This window comes from Salvelinus namaycush, chromosome 9, assembly GCF_016432855.1.
Source record: "Salvelinus namaycush isolate Seneca chromosome 9, SaNama_1.0, whole genome shotgun sequence".
In the NCBI taxonomy this organism is placed as follows: Eukaryota; Metazoa; Chordata; class Actinopteri; order Salmoniformes; family Salmonidae; genus Salvelinus; species Salvelinus namaycush.
In genome coordinates, this window is record NC_052315.1 from 41,665,221 (window position 1) to 41,681,779 (window position 16,559).

Sequence of the window (16,559 nt, forward strand, 5' to 3'; positions counted from 1 at the left end):
TCTCTCATATAGGATGAAACTCCTTTGTCAATAACATTCCGTATATACTGCATTATCTAATGACACATTAAATAGCAACGGACAGTGAACTAACGTGTAAATATTTCCTAACATGGCATGATGCCTTGAGCAAAGTAAATATGTAACCACAGCTATATGATTATATCGCCATCTAGTGGCCATGGTTGGGAGATGTAGTGACAGGGCATTAGCCATGAGGGAGGACTCTATATGAAACTAATGAGCATGCAGACAGATTCATCCAGGGGTCACCATCTGGCCAATTACCACTGTTGGCACACTGTGTCCGACCTGAACTGTCATCGCACACACATCGCAAATCACTCCATGTCCACGGTGCCCTGCAATATGTCACAGAGTGACTAGACCTAGACCACATTATGGGGACATAGGGATAGGAGGCAGTTACTTGACAACGCCACCTAGTTAATACTGCAAACAGGGCAGGCAGAAGCAGTTTGCGTGATGAGAACAATGTCTGACTGGCCACCTGCTTGTTGTTTGTAGTTAGAGCAGCCAAGTCACCAGTGATACAAGTCAGTATTCGATGTCCATCCATGTCTGAGGACGTTGGGAGATAATGTGGAAACCAGCCACTAGGGGGCAACAGTGAGCGCTGTTACCTTCAAGTAGGTTTCGTAGGTTTCGTAAGCATCTGCCTCTGGTGCCAAAGGTTGTATGTTTGTATCCAGCGATAGAAGGTTGTTTTTGAAATTATTTCAATAAAGTACGACTGGAATTTATATATAAACGCCTGGAATATTTCCATTTTGGAGAATCTCTTATAAAATGGATTAAAGTTATGTATAGTAACCATAGGTGTAGAATAGTAAATGGTGGCTACTTCTCAGAAAGTATTAAAATGTCAAGAGGATTAAAACAAGGTTGTCTATTTATTATGGCCATTAAAATGTTAGCTATTAAAATCAGATTCAACAATAATATCAAGGGGTTATAAATCAAGGGCTATTTGAAGTATCTAGATACTTTTTGTAACCTCTCTGGATTACAACCAAATTATGATTGGATTGGTATTGGACCACTAAAATATACAACTTTTACATTACCGCGTAGTTTACCCAAATAATTGTCTGCCAGTGATGTGGACATACTCGGTATACATATCCCGAAAGAAAGAAATGATCTCACAACAATCATTTTATTTACCCCCTTTTTCTCCCCAATTTCATGATTGCGATCTTGATTCATCGTTGCAACTCCCCATTGGGCTCAGGAGAGGTGAAGGTGGAGTCATGCGTCCTCCAAAACATGACCCACCAAACCAGACTTCTAAACACCCGCTCTCTTAACCCAGAAGCCAGCTGCACCAATGTGTCGGAGGAAACACCGGTCAACTGACAACTGAAGTCAGCACGCAGACGCCCGGCTCACCACAAGGAGTCGCTAGAGCGCGATGAGCCAAGTAAAGCCCCTCCAGCCAAACCCTCAGCCTCGGATCGAACCCCAGGCTGTAGTTGACGCCACAACACTGTGATGCAGTGCCTTAGACCCCTGCGCCACTCGGGAGGCCACCACAATACATTTTTTATAGAAAGTTAGCAAAAATAGATATGATTTTGCTACCATGGAAAGGAAAATACCTGTCTATTTGTGGAACAATCCCCCTGATTAACTCTTTAGTCATATCCCAGCCTATTTATAAAATGAATTCGGAGGGCAGAAATGATTAAATATTAAAGCATTAGACCTCTCACTTAAGGCTTCAGTCATACAAAAGTTATACTTAAATCCGAACTGGTTCTCTAGCAGATTAGTAAGAATGTCTCACCCCATGTTCAAGAATGGCCTTTTTCCCTTTATTCAGATTACAACCTCTCACTTTCATTTATTTGAAAATGAAGTAATCTCCAAAATATCGCAATTTTTAAAACAAATAAATAATTTCACCAACTTGGGACATTTTGTTAGTCCCCATGAGGTCAAATGCTACTTCTAGGGGGTTTAGGGCAAAGGTTAGAATGAGTGTTAGGGTTAGAATTACGTTAAGGGTTAGGGTTAGGAGTTAAGGTTAGTTTTAGGGTTAGGGTCAACGGTTAGGTTTTTTGGTTAGGGTAAGAGTACGGGTTAGTGTTAGAGGTTAGGGCAAATAGGATTTTGAATCGGACTGAATTGTGTGCCCCCACAAGGTTAGCTGTCTGTACAAGACCGTGTGTGTGTGTGTGTAACGATGTGCGCTGAGTGTCGGGAAGCAAGTTCAGGGAGTGAGTGTTTTAATAAATAAACACAACATAATACAAAATAAGAAACACAAACAATGCACAGGAACAGAAACAATAACGCCTGGGGAAGGAACCAAAGGGAGTGACATACACTAAGGTTGGAGTCATTAAAACTCGTTTTTCAACCACTCCACAAATGTATTGTTAACTAACTATCGTTTTGGCAAGTTGGTTAGGACATAATTTTCCCAACAATTGTTTACAGACAGATTATTTCACTTATAATTCACTGTATCACAATTACAGTGGGTTAGAAATTCACATACACTAAGTTGACTGTGCCTTTAAAGAGCTTGGAAAATTCTAGAAAATGATGTAATGGCTTTAGAAGCTTCTGATAGGCTAATTGACATAATTTGAGTCAATTGGACGTGTACCTGTGGATGTATTTCAAGGTCTACCTTCAGACTATGTGCCTCTTTGCTTGACATCATGGGAAAATCAAAAGAAATCAGCCAAGTCCTCAGAAAACAAAATTGTAGACCTCCACAAGTCTGGTTCATCCTTGGGAACAATTTCTAAACGCCTGAAGGTACCACGTTCGTCTGTACAAACAATAGTACGCAAGTATAAACACCATGGGACCACGCAGCCGTCATACCGCTTAGGAAGGAGACGCGTTCTGTCTCCTAGAGATGAACGTACTTTGGTGCGAAAAGTGCAAATCAATCCCAGAGCAAAAGCAACGGACCTTGCTGGAGGAAACGGGTACAAAAGTATCTATATCCACAGTAAAACAAGTCCTACATCGACATAACCTGAAAGGCCGCTCAGCAAGAAAGAAGCCACTGCTCCAAAACTGCCATAAAAAAAGCCAGACTATGGTTTGCAACTGCACATGGGGACAAAGATGATACTTTTTGGAGAAATGTCCTCTGGTCTGATGAAACAGAAATAGAACTGTTTGGCCAAAATGACCATCGTTATGTTTAGAGGAAAAAGGGGGAGGCTTGCAAGCCGAAGAACACCATCCCAACCATGAAGCACGGGGGTAGGAGCATCATGTTGTGGGGGTGCTTTGCTGCAGGAGGGACTGGTGCACTTCACAAAATAGATGGCATCATGAGGATGGGAAATTATGTGGATATATTGAAGCAACATCTCAAGACATCAGTCAGGAAGTTAAAGCTTGTTCGCAAATGGGTCTTCCAAATGGACAATGACCCAAAGCATACTTCCAAAGTTGTGGCAAAATGTCTTAAGGACAACAAAGTCAAGGTATTGGAGTGGCCATCACAAAGCCCTGACCTCAATCTTATAGAAGAATTGTGTGCAGAACTGAAAAAGTGTGTGCGAGCAAGGAAGCCTATAAACCTGACTCAGTTACACCAGCTCTGTTAAGAGGAATGGTGCCAAAATTCACCAAACTTATTGTGGGAAGCTTGTGGAAGGCTACCCGAAACATTTGACCCAAGTTAAACAATTTAAAGGCAATGCTATCAAATACTAATTGAGTGTATGTAAACGTCTGACCCACTGGGAATGTGATGAAAGAAATAAAATCTGAAGTAAATCATTCTCTCTACTATTATTCTGACATTTCACATTCTTAAAATAATGTGGTGATCCTAACTGACCTAAGACAGGGAATATTTACGAGGATTAAATGTCAGGAATTGTGAAAAACTGAGTTTAAATGTATTTGGCTAAGGTGTATGTAAACTTCCAAAGCATCCTTCACTCATGATGCCAAACATACCCTCGTAAAACTGACTATCCTACCGATCCTTGACTTTGGCGATGTCATTTACAAAATAGCCTCCAACACTCTACTCAGCAAATTGGATGTAGTCTATCACAGTACCATCCGTTTTGTCACCAAAGCCCCATATACTACCCACCACTGCGACCTGTATGCTCTCATTGGCTGGTCCTCGCTTCATATTGGTCGCCAAACCCACTGGCTCCAGGTCATCAATAAGGCTTTGCTAGGTAAAGCCCTGCCTTATCTCAGCTCACTGGTCACCATAGCAGCACCCACCCGTAGCACGTGCTCCAGCAGGTATATTTCACTGGTCATCCCCAAAGCCAACTCCCCCTTTGGCCGCCTTTCCTTACAGTTCTCTGCTGCCAATGACTGGAACGAATTGCAAAAATCACTGAAGCTGGAGTCTTCTATCTCCCTCACTAACTTTAAGCATCAGCTGTCAGAGCAGCTTACCGATCATTGCACCTGTACACAGCCCATCTGTAAATAGCCCACCCAACTACCTCATCCCCACATTGTTATTTTTTTTTGCACCCCAGTATCTCTACTTGCACATTCATATTCTGCACATCTATCACTCCAGGGTTTAACTGCTAAATTGTAATTATTTCACCACTATGGCCTATTTATTGCCTTACCTCCCTAATCTTACTACATTTGCACACACTGTATATAGATTTTTCTATTGTGTTATTGACTGTAGGTTTGTTTATCCCATGTGTAACTCTGTGTTGTTGTTTGTGTCGCACTGCTTTGCTTTATCTTGGCCCGGTCGCAGTTGTAAATGAGAACTTGTTCTCAACTGGCCTACCTGGTTAAATAAAGGTGAAATAAAAAATAAAATACCAGTAGATGGCGTAGTATAGGCTTGGGCCTTCAGCAAATGATTTGTCTGAGAATGATAAAGACACAAATGAGCCTTGTCTAGAATAACCGACTGAGCTGCAAAATAGAAAGTATTTATGTTTTAGGCTTATTGCGTTATCTAAATATGCCATGCTGTTGTGTATTATTTAATAGCCATATAATTGTACAATTAATTTTTATAGCCGTGTGGGGCTACTGTGGTGATCATGTAACTTAATGAATCACACTTTTTCCAGGATTTGGGAGCACGGACTGTAGGCCTTGTATTAGGCATTTTGACTGTTGTGTTTGTGAATTCCACTCTGTGTGTAGGCTTGTTATAGCTGTTTGCATTGGACAACCCCATCACGCAGAGGCTATAACCATATCAATAAATGATACAAAACTAAATATTGATTAAGTATTGGCTATAACCTGTCCTGAGCGAAATAGCCAAGGGGCCCCAAATGGTCAAAACTATCCATGGCCTATTCTTATTGCCAGATCTGTTGTCCCTATCAGCCACTGCATGTGCTTCTTCAAGTATTTTGTATTTGGATATGCCTAAATAAAACATTGACCTGAAGTGATAGGCTAAAGAACTTTAGAGAATTTCGATAGTTTTGAATACACACATGGATTTCAACAAACAAATGGATAAGACTGTTCTATTCTCTTTGATTTAGTTCCTATTGCAACTCAGACAAATGACTGAATTGATGACATACTGACTGAACTGAATAAAAGATGAATTAAATGTTCAAATATGTTGGAATGATGAGTTGCAGGCATCATGCATGCTCTGCACTTTATTTGGCTAGTAGGCAAATAGGCCCACATTAGGGTATAATGACTCCATGGCTGCAGGCCTCCAGAAGGGCATCCTTTTAGGCTGAGCTTTTCTTAAGGCGCATTGTGCTGTAGTGCTGCATAGAGATCACAAGCTCTTCAACTGGCCAGCAGTGTCACGGTGGTGGGAAGAGCCTATACGGAGACTAAGACCACTGCAACAGAGTTATTGTAAAGTGTGGAAGTAAGTTTATGTCAGACTTAGCCTCTGTTTAACCTCTCTCTTGTTCATTTCAATGTCCATATGTTCATGACCCGATTCATATAAATCGTGTCAAATGATTTAAAAAATCATATTAACCCCTCCTACAGAATATGCTTTGGCAAGATTTTGAGTGATGAAATAAATAAATAAATATTCTATAAAAAATATTTTGAGTGGCAAAGATTCCAGTGGTCATGCATAATTCATAGATTCACCAAACATCTGTTATTATTCTGTTTCATTATTCCTGGTAGATACTACTGGTTATGATTGCAGACAGAGCCCAGAGAATAGGATGGTGCAATATTGAATTAGTCATATTTTGATAAGGTGGATGCATGGGGATGTCCACGTCACCCAGAGATATGCCCATGCTGTACAGATACACCTGGCGGACCTAGCGACTCACTGTCGTAGGCATAATACAGCTAGTGCTATCTAGACTTGTGCTGGCAAACAAATTAGCAAACAAACATTAGCTACCTAAATGTTAAGTAAACTCAGCTGAGGAGTAATAGAGACTTTTAACTTGAAAACATGCAGGATACCTCTTTCAGGTTTCCCTAACTTCCGTTTTTTTATATTGTGTTATGCTTGTTTGCATAGCACTCCTCACAGGCCGTTTGGTGTACTTTTTTTTAACTGCCAAAACTCTGAAAGGTATTATTGTACTTCAGAATTGCAACACAAGATTTGTTCAAGCCTTAAATGTTTGTCCGTAATTGTAGCATTGTAGTTTGTATGTTCACATATGAAATGTCACGTTTATGTTTCACGCATTGCCATTGCTTTTCTTACGATCCTAACAATTTACGCATGGATTTTCTTACGATCCTAACGATATGTACATTTTGGCAGGTATCTAGCTCCATACATCTCTCCCTGTCAAACATATGTGCAGTGTATTTTCGTTTGCAGGATAGGTTAAGCGCAGTTTCGACATGGTGGGATCTTTTTGTGTCAGTATAATTAATTGTTCAAGAAATGGCGGTGGAAATGCCTTTATGCGCAAATATTGATATAATAACCATCATATTGAAAGTAAACTTGGAGTCACACGATGATATGTAGTCCTCCCACTACGACTCGGGAAAGCATGCAGTTTATTTGTCTACATATGAAGTAAGTTATGATGAACTTCACAGGGTGGTGAAAGTGCACGGTGTTGAGTTTGATGCATCTTACCAATAAATATCGAGAGTCTTATTCTGGTGACATGATGATCAATGCTTGACTGCCGTTTGACAAATACAAACAATGTCATAATAATAATAATGTCCATAATAATCTCATCATGTAGGTAGCCTACCCGCACTGTATCTGCCAGCTGTTGGTAAGAGCTCATGTGCCAAGACCAGCGTTTGCACATTTGCAATGTAATGCAACAGTTTGTGACAAAATCAAATAGGGTTGAACGTGCAATGGAAACCCATTTAACTTGTATTTTTTATTTGGTACGTTGGAATTTAACCGCAAAAGTGATGTTTTATGTACTCTACGTCATCACGCACAGCCTTTTATCCAACAATAAGACAGTTTGATGGAAACACATCTCTAGTAGGAAAATGCGCATATTGTTTTATGCAGATTTTAGAATATTCGTATGAAAATCTGTTGCCAAGTAGATGGACACCTAGCTCCTGACACATTTGTTCATGTCATTGGTGCTCGTGGCCTGTGTTCGAGACTCGCTATGGGAATCACCCTACTCTCATATTCTTAGCAAAATTGTATATGTGGTGTATATATTTTTTAAAGACCATAGAGTTCTCTTTGAGATGCTCAGCTATATAGAATTAATACATACTATTAATTCATGAGGTAATGGAAATGTGGTCATAATTCGTGCTCAAGGGGAAATCCTACACATTCCCATTTTTCAATGACAAACTCATTTAGATCAGAGAGGTGTGTTGTAACTGTTGCTAAATAATGACATTAACATATTTTGCTAAGAATATGAAAGTAGGGTGATTCCCATAGCGAGTCTCAAACACAGGCCACCAGCACTAATGACAAATGCCCTAACCACTGTCCCAATATGGGATATCTCTAGGTCGTGCTTATTGGGCCAGTATAGTTAGGCCCTGTACTGTCCAGAAGAAACCCTACCCCTCCTCCCTAGGCAATTGGGTAGATCCGAAACAACTTGATAGGTGTAAGGCTGTAAGCAATAGGATGAATGCACTTTGAAGTAAATCTCAGCTCTGTTAAAAGTAAACTCAAGAAAAACTTTTATTGATCATAGTGATTCAGAAGTATCATTAAAACAGGTTAATATGCCCACCAACATTAGACAACTATACTGAAAGCCCTTAAATTGCTGAAATAAGTAAATGAAATAAATGATGAGACTAGTCAGATTAACCCATACATGACATGGACATGGTGGCGTAGCAGGAAGATCGGCGCACCGTGAACCAAGAGGTTGTGAGTTTTAATCCCAGGTGAAGACTAACAGTAACAAGGCGTGATGTGTAATGATACCATTTTTTGGTGGGGAGAACGTTTCTGAATTCTGAATGCTGATTGGTTAAAAGTGCATTCCAGCCGGTGTCTATTCCACAAGTTAACACCGGCTAAATCTATGACGTTAAAATGCCTATTTACTCTGTTCCATCTGTTCCATCCACTGTCTCATCAGCCCAGGCAGGGAAGTTATAAACTTGATCTCCACTATAAATGGAACATTTAGAACGAACGACTGGGTCGCGTCCATAGATACAGAACAAAAAGACTGAATGACTGGGTGGCGTCTCTGGCAACCGAACTAATAGAACGAACAATCAGCCGGCTTGGCTTTGGTAGCGACCCTAGATTTGTTTCGGGACTATATCTTGTGGAAGGATGAAATAGTATGAATAAATTAATCAAAATAACATTTTTAATGAAAATATGTCAATCATTATTTGAATATGTTGGTAACCCGTTGTATAAAGTGATAATGCCCTCGAAGCCAGTGTTTGGAGGATATATCGGCATGGTTTGCCAGCCCTCAACTTCGTATCGGGCCTAACAACACCTGTGCCAATATATCCTCCAAACACCGGCTTCTCTGGCATTATCACTTAATTAAGGGAATGTTCTCCTAACTATGACACCAAAACATGCTAACATAGAATGTTCTCTTGACTAACAGAATACTGGAAATTCAAACATTAGAGGAACATTACGGGTAACATTACAAAAACATTCTCTCTACCCTAGAATTGTTAGCTGGGATACTGTACACTTTTGAAAGCAGTAAGTCACACAAGAACAGAACAGATGTTGTGCCCAAACAGAGTTGACAGGCACTTTAATGTCTTTAAAGAGCATATTGTGTGTCATATTGTGTTTCTGCATCAGATGGATCAGAATGACAGAGTTTCGAGCTGCACTCATATTACATGCATATAATATCAAAGGATCCCAGCTGTCTGAAAGATCTCTCTAGAGAGCCAGGTGATTACATCTTGCTCTCTGCAGGCGTATCACACAAGAGTTAAGCCACTCTATCAAATGGGTCCCATTGCCTGGGTGATTTGTTACTGATCAGATGGTGAAATTGTATCTTCCTCTAAGTGGGGATGTAATCAGTGCCACACACCTATGACTCCAATACCCTTGTTTTAGTCCTTCTGAGAATCACAATCAAAAGGGTTTAAACTAACTGCAGTGCAACCGTTTCCTCTGACACATTGTCTGCTGAGGTAAGCCTATCTACCTAATGAAACAGTGTTCTAAAGATCCAAACATATAGGAGAGGATAGTATAGGAAAGGCATATGATGTTATAAGGAGGCAGGATCACTACTTGACCACTAGATGGCGTTGAACGCTCATGTAATATGAAGTTACTACGGGGAAAGAGTAAGATTAGGAGACAGAGGTACAGATGACATCATTCATGGGGTAGAGAGAGAGGCACTCACCTGAAGTCTCTGCTCTCTCCATGGGCCCTCCACCGCCACCATTCAAGCTGGCTGCATGGCCGTTGAGGAGCATGTGGTTCTGGCCCCTGGAAGACTGGAGGACTGACAGGAGGTTTCTGTGGAGGTGGTGGTGGTGAGGAGTCGGCACTGGCTTCAGCAGCTCCAGAGGAGAGAGGAGAGGCTGGATGACCGACCTGTCCCACTGGCCCTGCTTCTCCGGGGGACACTGAAGGGCCTCACTGGGCCCATGGGGAAGGCCAACCATCATCTCTGTCATCTTCTCACTCAGCCGTGCTTCGCTGCTGCTACTCTTCATTATCCTTAGCTTGTTGAATTCCTCTTCTTCCTCAACTTTGTTAAATGCATGGCTCTCGAGTGCACAATCCTCATTGTGAGCTGAGAAGTCATAGTTGTGTTGGTCGTCCTGCTCTGTGGGCATCTCCAGGTCACCAGTGCCAGATCGAATCTCTGACTGTTCAGCCGTGTGTTTCCCAGTGTGTGCCTGGAGCCTGTTGCTATTGGAGGAGAGGGAGCCATTACACACACTGCTGTGCTGCTGGAATAACCCAGTCAATCCCCCTTGAGACCTGTCCATGTGGGCTGAGCCAGCCTGAGGCGACAGCACCCAGTCTGGCCTGAGAGACAGATCCAGAGGCTCATACTGGGACTTCCTGGTCCTGGGTGTGACTGCAGAGCCACCAGTACCTGTCTCCCCCTCACTGTCCCGGTCACTCCCCTTGACTCCAACACGGTCCTCCCCCTCAGAGCTCCCCTGTCCTCCCCCCCGAGTGCTGACCATACCTCCCCCTGCCCTCCTCTTTCTGTCCCCTCTCAGAACACTAGATGTCAGGCCATTGATGAAGGTCTGTATGGATTGATGAAGACCTTGTGGCTTCACACTGTTGTCCTCCATAGCTGGAGGTCCTCCATAGGCCTGGTGCAGGTTGGAAGGGTTAGGCAGATTGGGTGCTAGCCTGTCCATGTGCAGAGTTGTTGGGTTTCTCCTGTTCTCATCAGGATCCTCCAGCCCACTGTAGAGGCCAGAAGTAGGGCTCCGGTCCTTGGGGCTGGGGGTCTGTGGGGACGAGGGGTCTATGTTGTCCCTGGTGTCATGGTTCCACTGGGGGTGGTGGTGGAGGTGGTAGCCTTCCAGACGGTAACTGAGAGAAACTGACTGTGGGCTGGTGTAGTCACTGGGGGGACAGCTGTAGGGCTTCTCCTCACCTGTTAGAGCTACAAGACAGAACAACGGCACAGCCTGAATCAGACAGTCTCGATTACCAATCTTTCACATTCATATTTCTCTGGATAGTTGTCAGTATGTGCTATATTTCAGAGACAATTGTCTGACTTGTACAACTAAATCATTGGCAATTCTGAAAACCAACCTAAAGAACCTGAGCGATTGGATCATCTCTGTGAACTTGGGAAATGTGTGTGTAAATATGGTCGCCATTTCTGAACATGAACAATGTGTGCAGCGCCACACAATACTGAGTTGAATGATTTAAGTTGTGCTCTGCAGTAAATCAGGCTTGTAATCAGCTTTCAGGCCAAGCGATGCATCATCGCACAGTATGGAGTGCAGAGCACCATACGCAATGAATTTACTCAAAGATGTTAGCAGCAAATAAGATTCTTTATAATGACATACTGTAGTAGCTATCTTCTAAATGAAATGAAAGAGGGGCACATGTTGCAGACAGAGGGCCCCATTCTATGGAAAGCAACTAACTGGGTTTCCAAGTCAAAAAGAACATTCTTTCTCTGCAACGAGAGAGAATTTCAGTTAATTTTTGCAGAGTGAGGAAAATTATATTATTGGCTTTTCCACATAAACTTGGTGAGCAACTTGGATTGACGTCTCACCTGTACGATGTTCATATCAGGCCAAAGTCCCATGTCCATGAAGCTTGTGTTAAAGTAATTTGTGTACCTGTCCTAATATGGACTCTGTATACATGAACATTTCCCACCATGTGTCATGTTAGGTTGAGCTGTGTAATAACAGCCTTTCCTATAGGGTTACATAAACTTCCATAATTTTGAGTTAGTGCTTGTCTGAGAGATCCTTGGCTGTGTCCCAAATGGCACCACATCCCCTATATAGTGCACTACTTTTGGCCAGGGCTCTGGTCAAAAGTCGTGCTGTATATAGAGCATAGTATGCCATTTGAGACACACCGCTTCAATTCCTCTGTCTTTAAGCAGCCCAGCTGTTTCGGTGCCATTCCAATTACTGTAAAAGTCATCCGCCGCCATTAAGCCACAAATATTGGCAGTTTATTGTCCAACACTCTCCTGGCATTTGAAGGTCAGGTCATATATTATACTGTGTCTTTTAGGGATGTGGCGTCTGGGATGGTGAGATAAAGCCCAGCGCTGTTCATTTAATTCTATGCATATTGATGCCTTATTGTTCTTCTTTAATGGACTAATATCTGACTTACAACAGTGATTCCTTCCCCTTGGCTGAAATATACATTTTATAACAACCCCAGATCAGACCTGACCCTGAGGAATTTCTCCCTGAGGTCAATCTCTAATGATCTAGAGTTGTTTGTTATGCTGTCTCCAACTTTAATACTAACACCGTCCATCATTTAATGATAAATTATTTTATTTTTAAAGAGCCTTTCTTTAAATATCAGAATTTTAAACGACATAATATAGCTAGAGGAGAGAGGAATATGAATGAATTGGATGGAGCAGATCATAAAGCCCCACACTAATAATGAGGTAGAAAGCACTGCTAGTCACATATAAATGACCTTGAACTACACACAGTCAACTACACACAGTGTGTGTGTGTGTGTGTGTGTGTGTGTGTGTGTGTGTGTGTGTGTGTGTGTGTGTGTGTGTGTGTGTGTGTGTGTGTGTGTGTGTGTGTGTGTGTGTGTGTGTCCAGCCAGGACAGTGAGCAGGTAAGGAGCCTCCTCAGAAACACCACACCCATTGTCTCCCCACTGGGCACAGACGTCAGTTCAACGTATAGTTTTGATTTACATTAGATTGAGTTGTCAACTAACGTGAATAACAAAAAATTTTACTATGTTATTCGATTTAGGTAAAAATTCCATTACCTTGATCCAATCAGTTTTCCAAGTTGATTCAATGTCCTCACATTGAAAATGTTGGTTGAAATCAAGTGGAATAACGTTGATTCAACCAGTTTTTGCCCAGTGGGTCCAGTAACAAAAACACCTCCTACTGCTTAACGGCCGTCTTTCAGACAGACAGACACACTAGCTAGGTTTCTATCCAATTGGTGACAGATTTTCATGCAAATATTAAAACATTTGCATGATGAAAATATGCGCATATTCACACCAGTAGTGTATTTTCACCAAACTGGCTTGTTGCGGATAAAATAAAATAAACATTACCATGAAATTACCAGCAGGCCTAAAAAGCAGAACACAGACATATGTGACCTTATCTTTGGCCACTGTCTCTTTCATAAACACATTTGCTCGCTAATACCCCCCAGAGCAGCAAAACCAAACAAAGATTCAACACCCGACTCTCCCCTTTTCTCTTGTCTTTGGACGGGTGCCATCTTTGTAATTGTGTTGTTCATGCTAACTTAATCAGTTTTAGATTTACTTACACTGCTGAGGCCCACATTATGTGCGAGAGTAATTTTAGCGCTTCGATTGATCAACCAAACTCCAATTACTGTATCATTACAGGGCCCTGCCTCTCTCACCTAACACAGAGGATCATACAATGAAGTGATGCATATGAGTTATACAGCCTGCGATTAGAAATGCAAAATAAGAACTCAAATAATGTGCTGTGGCAAAGCATCCAGCTGGTGGGGAAAGTGATTCATTTCATATGGAAATGCATTCTTTATTCAATGTATTCACCCCCCATGTATACGAACACACATGCACACACACACACACACACACACACACACACACACACACACACACACACACACACACACACACACACACAAACACACATGAGTGTGCACACAGACACGTGTACACACACACACACATGTACACACACACACACGCATTATTGTTCTATTATAAAAGTATACATGCAGTATAAACTAAAGCACCTAAATGAATAAACCTAGGTGGTTTGCTTTAAGATGAAACCATCTGAGAGGAAGAGACACAAGACTGCTGGGGAGAAAATAAGTGCACCAGATGTTCTTTGATGTTTATAATAGCATATATTATTAATATTAATTAGACCACATCGTCAATGACGCATTTGGGACGTTTCCAAGTCAATTAAGCCAAATGGCATTCAGGAGACGTGGAACAATATTTCAAGGCAGGTGTTCACAACTCCCACGGTAAATCTTTTTATCAGCGGCTAGGAAAACAAGCATTTTGAGCTTCGTTTGAGCCTCATACCTCTTATCTGCAATAATAATTAAAAAGAGGATTAAGGGACAGAAGTGAGAATGGGAAGTCAAGCCAAAAGGTAATCCGGTTTACAAATCAGAAATCAGAAGTGTTCAAATCTACTTGTATAGGCCCAGTTTGTGCATTTAAAAAACCCCAGCTATGGTACACATTTAAAGGGATTGTTCAGCGAAATTACAAATGTAGATGTTTTTTCTGAACTATCCCTTTAAGCATCATCAGATGGAACTAGAAGTTAGAACGATTAAATACAGTTACACTGATTTCTATACCCCTAAACATGATCCTTCCTTGTCTCTCTGTAACCACTCGTAACGTGTTAACATGTATACAGTAGAAGTAGCGTGAAGGCCGGGGAACGGAACAAAGACTAAGTGAGGACGATATCATTACATGCTCATTGACCTTGGGGTTAAGAGTTTGAATAGGACTAATGAACAACTGTCAGAGGATTTCAGGCATGTTTATGTTCCCAATTCAAATCCAGACACTCTGATGTAGGTCAGGGGCCTCTAAAGCACTCCCATTAGTTTATCTTTTTAAAACGAGCAATTATTCACGATCTAAGATTAGAATTAGACTTTTTCATCTGTCTTGATTAGATTTTAAGAACACCATTCTCAACACTAGCTACTATCCATATGAGTAAACAGACCATAATCTAACATGTTGACACTTGTATCACTACTGTATTTGGACAACTTTATCTGCATGTACTGTATCTAGTAAAGCAGTCGCTAACTCTGACAACTGTATCCGCTATCCATGTTGGAAACATCAGTATACATCAACATCAGTGTGTGTGTACATGTGTGTGTGTGTGTACACATGACTACAGCCATTTTGGATAGGAATAAAACGGCCACTTATTCAGGCCTAATCAATGTGTCTCAAGCTGAAACATCTGGCAACAATGATAATTCCTCAACATCTCCTGAATTACAACTCCTCCAGCCACTGTAATACTCCAGCCCATCGAGACACACTCGATCAGTTCGCAGGCGCAGCAAACTTATCCCATTCCTAAAGCCCCTCATCAAGACTTGCACTTAGTGCCTGTATGTTCTCCATATGTGTAGGATTTACCTATCTGTCCCGCAGCAGACCTGCGTGTTGAGCCGGGGCCAGCAGTGTGTGATTGTGTTAATTAGTCTGTCATTGTGAGCACGGGGAGCAGCTGCAGAGGTCTCGGGGATATATTGTCAGAGCAAAACAATGCAGTCCTTAAGCCCCTGAGTGAGTCCTCCATTACACAGGAACTAGGGGAACAAGATGAGGAGAGGCGAGCCGGGATCCATCATTTAAAGAAGCACTGACGCCTGACCTTTAAAATGAATTAGTTTCCATGCTTAATATCGACTCAAATTACACTCTGATACCGAACGTGGCAGCCCAGACTTCCTCCGATTCATTCTCAGCTAGCTTTTACAAACATAGGCCTGTAGTATTGGCTGGGGACTGGGGAAGCAGGAGAAGCTGAAAATACCATAGATTGTAGCTGTTTTGTAAAGGGCTGTGGCAGGATTACCCTTAAAATGCTGGTATTTACATGTGCATACAAGTATAAGTAGACAATATGTCAACAAAACATTTAACAAGATTAGACCTGATCCATTTATCTCTGTTTCACGGCCTTCATTTGGGGAAACAGTGGATCAAATCCCCCAAAACCGTGTCAGAGACACTGACTCTCACCAACCCTGCTAGAAGATCAAACCTGGGTTCAAAGACTATTTGAAACATTTCCAATACTTTGCGTGTTTGCTTTAGTCTACCTAGAGTGCTCAGGTGCCTGGTGGGAGTTTGCACTTTGGGGATGTTTCTATTGGTTCCATTGCAACACGCGAGCTCAATCGACAACAGCTAAAGTATTTGAAAGAATTTCAAATAGCATTTGAACCCAGGTCTGTAAAAGATCCAGAATTCTAAGCTAAGGAGGAGATGAGGAAGCTTATATTTTTATTTGAAAATACTAGAACTGCAGCTAGAATCCAGACAATGTGTTAACAGGATGCCATGACACGAAAAGCATGCACCCAGGGAGTCAAATCATCAAAATCACCAGGTGGAACAGAAGACTATCAATACAAATACCATGTGGTATATCAAATCATAAAAATCACCAGGTGGTATATATCAAATCATTAAAAACACCAGATGGCATGCATTAACATATTGTGCCCCGTAGGAAAGGCAAGGGGTTGGAATTGGACTGATATAAAATAGCAGAGGCTAATTATCTCTAGCATTCAACATGACAACATTAAAGTTAATAAGCAAAGAAAGGCCTTATTATTACTGATTATATTTTTTTGTATGAATATGCTGCTGTACTGACCCTGTGCTTCAAGACAAGTTCACCTGAATACATTAGTGAAGTTTA

The 16,559-nt window shown here is 41.5% G+C and overlaps 1 pseudogene; it reads right to left on the minus strand.

Annotated features, from left to right (window-relative positions):
• The window catches only part of LOC120053280, a 39,006-nt pseudogene that overhangs the window by 4,694 nt on the left and 17,753 nt on the right, over window positions 1-16,559 (minus strand).